The sequence below is a fragment of the Ambystoma mexicanum genome, chromosome 1p (assembly GCF_040938575.1).
Source record: "Ambystoma mexicanum isolate Mex_15411 chromosome 1p, UKY_AmexF1_1, whole genome shotgun sequence".
NCBI lineage: Eukaryota > Metazoa > Chordata > Amphibia > Caudata > Ambystomatidae > Ambystoma > Ambystoma mexicanum.
Window position 1 is genome coordinate 653,159,306 of NC_090921.1, and position 6,414 is coordinate 653,165,719.

The following is a 6,414-nucleotide window of genomic DNA, read 5'->3' on the forward strand; positions in this document are numbered from 1 at the left end:
CGACCTTCTACCCTGGGGTTTAGTACACAATTAAAATCCCCTCCCCAAATCACTGCACTACCCATGCACAAGCTAAGGTTGTTGCATAAAGTCCTGAAATACGCTGCCGTATTCTGATTGGGGGGCATATGTATTTATAATACTGATCTCTTTATTCTCTAATAGTCCCCGCAATATTACCATCCTCCCATCCATTTCGGCCACCTCCTGCAACAGTTGAAACGGGACGTGCAGTGCCACCCAGATGAGTACCCCTCTAGCATAAGCAGAGTATGTTGAGCCCCCACAACCCCTTTCCATTTCTTCGCAATCATTTCCATTTTTTCCCGTGTCAAGTGAGTCTCCTGAAACAGTGCAATATCTATCTTTTGCCTGCGCAGGTACAACATCACCTTGTTCCTTTTCAGATAACTGTTAAGTCCCCTGACATTCCACTTAATTATTTTAAGATCCCCCATGGTCTATGAGAGTTCCCTTTCCCCTCCCACCAGTGCAGTCCAGATCCCACTTCCGTCTCAGTCTACCTAGGCTCGTTCCCCAATTCAAACTTCCTAAAACTACAAACACTCCAAACTTCCCTTCCCTTCTCCCCCCCGCTTCCCTTTCCTCAACTATAACAAACCACTGCACACAACCCCTTCCCTCCCCCCTCCCCACCCTATTCGCCGCAATGGGTTGTGCTCTCCCACAAAATCATATGAGTCCTCTCTTCAATTCCTTTATGCATCCACGGGGATGCCCTATGATTCGTGCCCGGATCACCCGCGGGTAACTGCTACAACTGAAGGCCCCAGTGTCAGTTGTCAGGCCACACACATGGGCCTTGCAGCCTCCATTCGCATCCTGATTCCACCCTACACCGGGCTTGCTGGCCGGCTAGCGCGCCGCCTCTTAATCATGGGCCTCTTTGCCTATTGTCATTTCCTTGGGCTATGCGCCCAATGGAAACATTGTATCCTCGATGGCCTGCTGGTCTACTCCCTCCCTTCTTCCTTGCTGTTGGGGCAGTGCCAGGATGCTAGCGATGGTCATGCATCTGGCCTTATGATTTGCACCATTAAATGTATTGTAGTTGTGCCAAGGGGTATTATGATACAGTACAGGTTGCTATAGTTAATTCACGGATCCAATACTGGCCTTCTGAATACTGCTTATTAAAGTTATTGTATGCAAGCGTGCGTTTATCCCATTCAGTGCACATTTAATGTCATGCCCACATTTGCCTCTGCAGCTCCATCTGGTCGGATCCCTTCACCTTACCACTCACTATGTGGGGCGCTATGACTGCTCTGTTGCTCAGCTGCTCACTTGTGCCCAGCCCGCAGGCTCCGCACCATCCAACCGGGCCGATGCCCGTCATGGTCCCCTGCTCAACCTGAACCTCAGAACGGAGGCTGGAGAGAGCCTGCGGGTTCTGCCCGACTCCGGCGCGGTCCTAGCACCGGCAGCCCCTCCGTCTCGCGCTGTCTTCAGAGGTTTTTCACCCATTTCAGGGCTACCCGGAGCACTTGTACACGCCGGTGGCACGCCTCAGGGTGCACGTTCCTAAGGCTCCGCTTGCCCCAGAGTCAATCACCCAGTAAGCGCCTCCATCGATCTGCTCATCCCGTCTTCTTTGTCTTGGAAGGTTGCCATTTTTTATTTTCCGGTCCTCATCTCCTCCGGACTTCGCGCACCTCTATCAGCCGTTCCAAAAGTCATGCGGGCTCCAGACTAACAACGGGTGCGCACTATGTATTCATAGGCGGATGCTTATATTTCCATGCTCGCCAGGCCAGTGCAACTGCACTTTTTCCACGGATGATTGTAGGATCACCAGGAGCCCCACGACAAGCACGTCTGCTTACATGACCTTGTAGACACGCCCGCACAGAGTTCCGAGTACTTTTAAGACATGCCCAAAAATTTCACATTAACAATACTGTAATTTTACAATTTTTACAAATTCGCACCATCCTGTGTCAGTCCTTTTCAAAAATATACTTTTCTGTGCTTTAAGAATAACCAAAACTGTCTCTTCCCGCCCCAAAGTTTCTGGTGGCTCAGGAGCAATCCCTGCCTCTTTCCTCTGGCAGGGGCTTCTGTTGACACTTGCAATCTGCATATTCTTTTCAGCCAAGGAAGTCCCTTGTCTCTCCCAGGAGCAGCAGCCCAAATCCCCTCCCCTCTTCATCAACACCTGAATGTGAGTTCCTGGGCCAGAGAGCAGAAGGGAGGTGCCTTTTGTTGGGGCAAGCTGTGGAATTTGCTTTGTAGTTCTTTGGCTTGCATCAGGTTACTTTAAAACTCAATTTGTTAAGTTTTTCTTTGATGAAAATAAACTTACATTTTCAAAACAGGCAAACAGAACTCTAATTCCAGTCTTTTAAAACATAGAGATTACATTGTTGCAACCTATATTACTTTTGATGGCAAGTCACTTAATTCCAACCATGTGATTTTAACTGCACAAGTTTAAAATTCCAATGCATTTAAATGACAGCTGTCATACAGGCGGCCGGTGGTACTGCGCCCATATTTTGACTGATTTTCACAGACAAGCACATTTTTTAATGTGGGTATTCTTATGGTGGATTCTCCTTTTCCTGACTGTCATGCCTGCCACCCCAGGATCCGTTACTTACCCCAAACGCTCCTATTTTTCGGCATCCTCAGCCTGCAGAACGGCCAGGCCGTTCTATACACAATGGAAATTGGCCGGGAGACGCCACTGATGGAGCTTGCTTCACATGACCAACATACGCGTCATTGCGTTGGTCAGGTGCACGTCAGCTGACATTATTTAACGAGGCTGATGCCTTACAGCTGCGCTTTTGATCGTTTTCGGTATCTGCGTTCCGGAGCTTGCTTCTGCTGTTCTTCGCAGATGCTCATCTTTCCATCGCAAGGAACGGTTGCCTTCCCCTGCGTTCCTACGCAGTTTCAGGCAACCTCCCAGCTCGTCTCAGAGCTACCCCTTTCTTCCGCGTTCTTCCGCAGCTTTCTACAAACTTACTCTAGTTCCAATACGGAGCACCGTTGCGTTCCTATGCGACACTCTTCAACCTGTTGCTTCGTTCCAAGACGGAGCCCCGCCACGTTCCTACGTGACATAGCAATTTCCACGGACTGCATGTCATGGCTCGTTGGCGCCGCCACTTTCTGTGGCAACGCTGGAGGTTGCGAGAATCGTCTATTTTTCCTTCTTCCAACATGGCTCCTCTTACTCGGGGTAGCAGTGCAGCGTTTCTGCGTTTGGAAGGCAGACGTCCTCTGATGTCATCACGTTGTTCCAGGGATTCCGGATATGGCCCAGCGGATCCAAAGCTCAGCGCGTCGCTTCTCTCCCCAGACGCTACGTGAGTTCGCAGCTAGGGTGCATGTTACCTACATCCTTGCTTCTACTTACCATTTCCTTCTATTCCTTCCCACAGCCTTGTGCCTTTATCCTGCCATTTATTCCCGTCATCCAAGACCCTTCAAGAACCTTTGTTAGGCTCTTCCTCCCGACACACTGGGTACTTTTCCACCCTTTTTCTTCTGATTTAACTACGTGTCTGTCCCTCAGCTCATATCCTGTTTGTTTATTTAGAGTCCAGACTTTTTCGGGATCCCGCGACTAGAACCTGGGAGCTCCTTACCGTATTGATGAGCGGCATACAAGGGACGAATTGATCCATCCAGCTACACATCCGTTCCAGCAGGGTTTTATTCCCCAGGAGGGTTTCCCTGGGATCCCTCGCACCACCCCTTCTTTCCCTTTTAAGGGGAGGGGAAGTGTCAGGGTCCTCAGGGGACTCCCCAAGTGCCTTGTTGATTGCTGCACAAAACAGGTTAGTTTTGAATTATTACAGCAAGCGACGCCCATACGTGTATTACAACATGACAACGCTGCAAGCAGCGTTAGATCAGGTGCAGCAATTAACGACAGCAGTGCAAGGATTGTCCCATGAAGTACAAGCCTTGAAGCATGAAAATGCTTATCTAAAACAGCAAATGTTAATTAAGCCCCCAACAAGCTCTGAGATTCCTCCAGGACCATTACCAGGTGGGAACTACAATGGAAATCCTCAATCTTTAAGGGAATTCCTGGATGCATGTTGTGATGCTGGAAATGCATCGGAGGGACAGGGCCTCCGTATCCTTGTCCTTTACTGCTTTTTATCATGTGTTCTGTCGTGTTTTCCACGCAGGAGTTCATGGGGGACTCCTGGCGGTGCAGCTCTCTTTCTTTTGGTTTGGTGAACGGACCCGTGGGATACCCTTATGGCACCCATGGGTGGGGGTACAACCCTGTGCCCCTAGTGTATGATTTTGGGCACCTGTGGGTGGCCCACAGAGCAGGGTATGGGCTGGTGGCAGCTCCATGCTGAATTTGACAGGTGCGCAGAGTATCCTCCATTTTGGGATACCCCAGCCCTGACATTGGGATCTGTTGATTCCTGATGGAAAACAAGATGGCCCCGGTGGCCTCTTGCTTTCTATTACCCATTACCTTGTTTTCCCAAAGTCCTGGGAAGCCCTGACTCTGTCCCATTCCCCTGACTGGCTGTTGGGTGGAAGTGCCATATATGGTGTTGTTGTGAAGGCCCAGTTAGACTAGCTGGAGCCTTCCCGGTGATGTATGTTGTGGATACCTCCTGTGGGTGGGACCTAGGTGAATAGAGTGTGTGACGAATATGCATTCTGTGTTGTGGGTGTCTAGTATCTAGTGGCTGACAAAATGACTGAGACAACCCTGCCCGAAACCGGTATGAATGCAGCTTGGAGTGTTGAATGGCTCGGTACTTGTCCCAATACACATAACTTGTTGTGAGTGTCTGGAGAGAAGTGAATGGCCTGAATACCTCGTGTGCCTGATTGGCTGCCTGCCTGCATGAATGCCCGTAGTCGTGATTGGATGCTTGAGTGTGACCCAGCGGAATGAATGGGAGATCAACAGTATATCTGGGGACCTCTCACTGCTAGGAATCATGTTCAGAAGCTGAAGTCCACTATGACGAGTAACTGGATTAACTGACGCTTGACCTTGAAGCACTGCTGGACGAGAAGAAGTGCTGTTGCTCTCCTTCACAATCTGAAAGCTGCTGTGCCTCCAAGGACTGACCCAGAGAGGACCTGGTAAGGCGCCCTCTTCCGAAGCTACGAGGGACCATCGTGCACAGCCGATCTTTGCCAACGCTCCCTGGTAGACAGACCTACGACAGGCTGCCGACCCGATAAGGGGGCTGCTGCAGAACTCCAAGGAGAAGCACTCGGACTGTTGTCCACCACTGTCGACGACCGCCGTCGCCGACCGGAGCCGCCGTGCTCCCGTTTGCCTAAGAACTTTCATTGATCATCGGACGCTCTCGTCTGCATCTTCATACGCTTGTCTCCCGCTGGAGAAGGCCCGACCATCGACGCGCAGAGGAGCATCCACCGGTGGGTTTCCCGCCACCTACAGACCGCAGAGACGCCGACGACTCAACGCCCTTGCTGGGCCACAGTTCTTCATCATCTCTTTGCGGTCCAGAACTATTGTCACCGAGGTGCCCCGCATGCCTCCTCCCTGCAGGACACCAACGCTCTGTCGTCGACGAGCACGAAGCTGCCACTTCCCTGTCATAGTTCACCCTGTTCACCGTCGGACGTCCGACGACCCGTAACTCCTGCCTTAAAGGGAGGGCACTCAAGAAGGGCCGTCGATTCCCCGACACCGAACGCCAAGTTCCCCGACACCTCTCGACGATCCGTGGCTCCCGCCTGAAAGGGAGGCACTCAAGAAGGATCGGTCGGCGCATCGTCGGAGAACTCTACTCCACCAGGTACATTGGGGGGTAAAACCTTAACAGAAAGAAGTAAGACTATTGAAAATTTGGACTGGGCTTGTGCTATATATCTTTATCTACAGGTTGCCCAGGTGGGGGGATATCCACACAGAACTGTGCCTAGTGGTAGGGGTCAGTATTCTGCCTATTGTTTCAACCATCTTGCGTTCCTTCCTATCTCTATTGCTGGTTTACTCGTTATTGATCTGTGTGACATTTTAACCGTACAGTTGATGCACTTTAATGAGATTTGATAACATTAGTGGTACCACTCTAGACGTGTATATATTTATCATTATTGACTTCCAAGTACAAAGTGCGTTATTGTGATTGTGTACATACCTTTGAATATTAACTATATAAAGACTGTGTTTTCAGTAATACAGTGTGTGGACATTCCTTTGTGGGGGTTCGGGGACTACACTGTACTTAAGAACCAGCCTGCATCACCTCCTGAGAAGCTAGGCCATGATTGCTCGTACATTGCTACCTTATAGAGAATCTTGGCTGGGGTCCGCTGTGCCTCTCCTCTACCATATAGAGAGCGGAAGTACAGACACCCCCTACCGGTCTTTACACATGTACCGTGCAATTTGCATTTAAAACATCCCTTTTTCCATCAGAT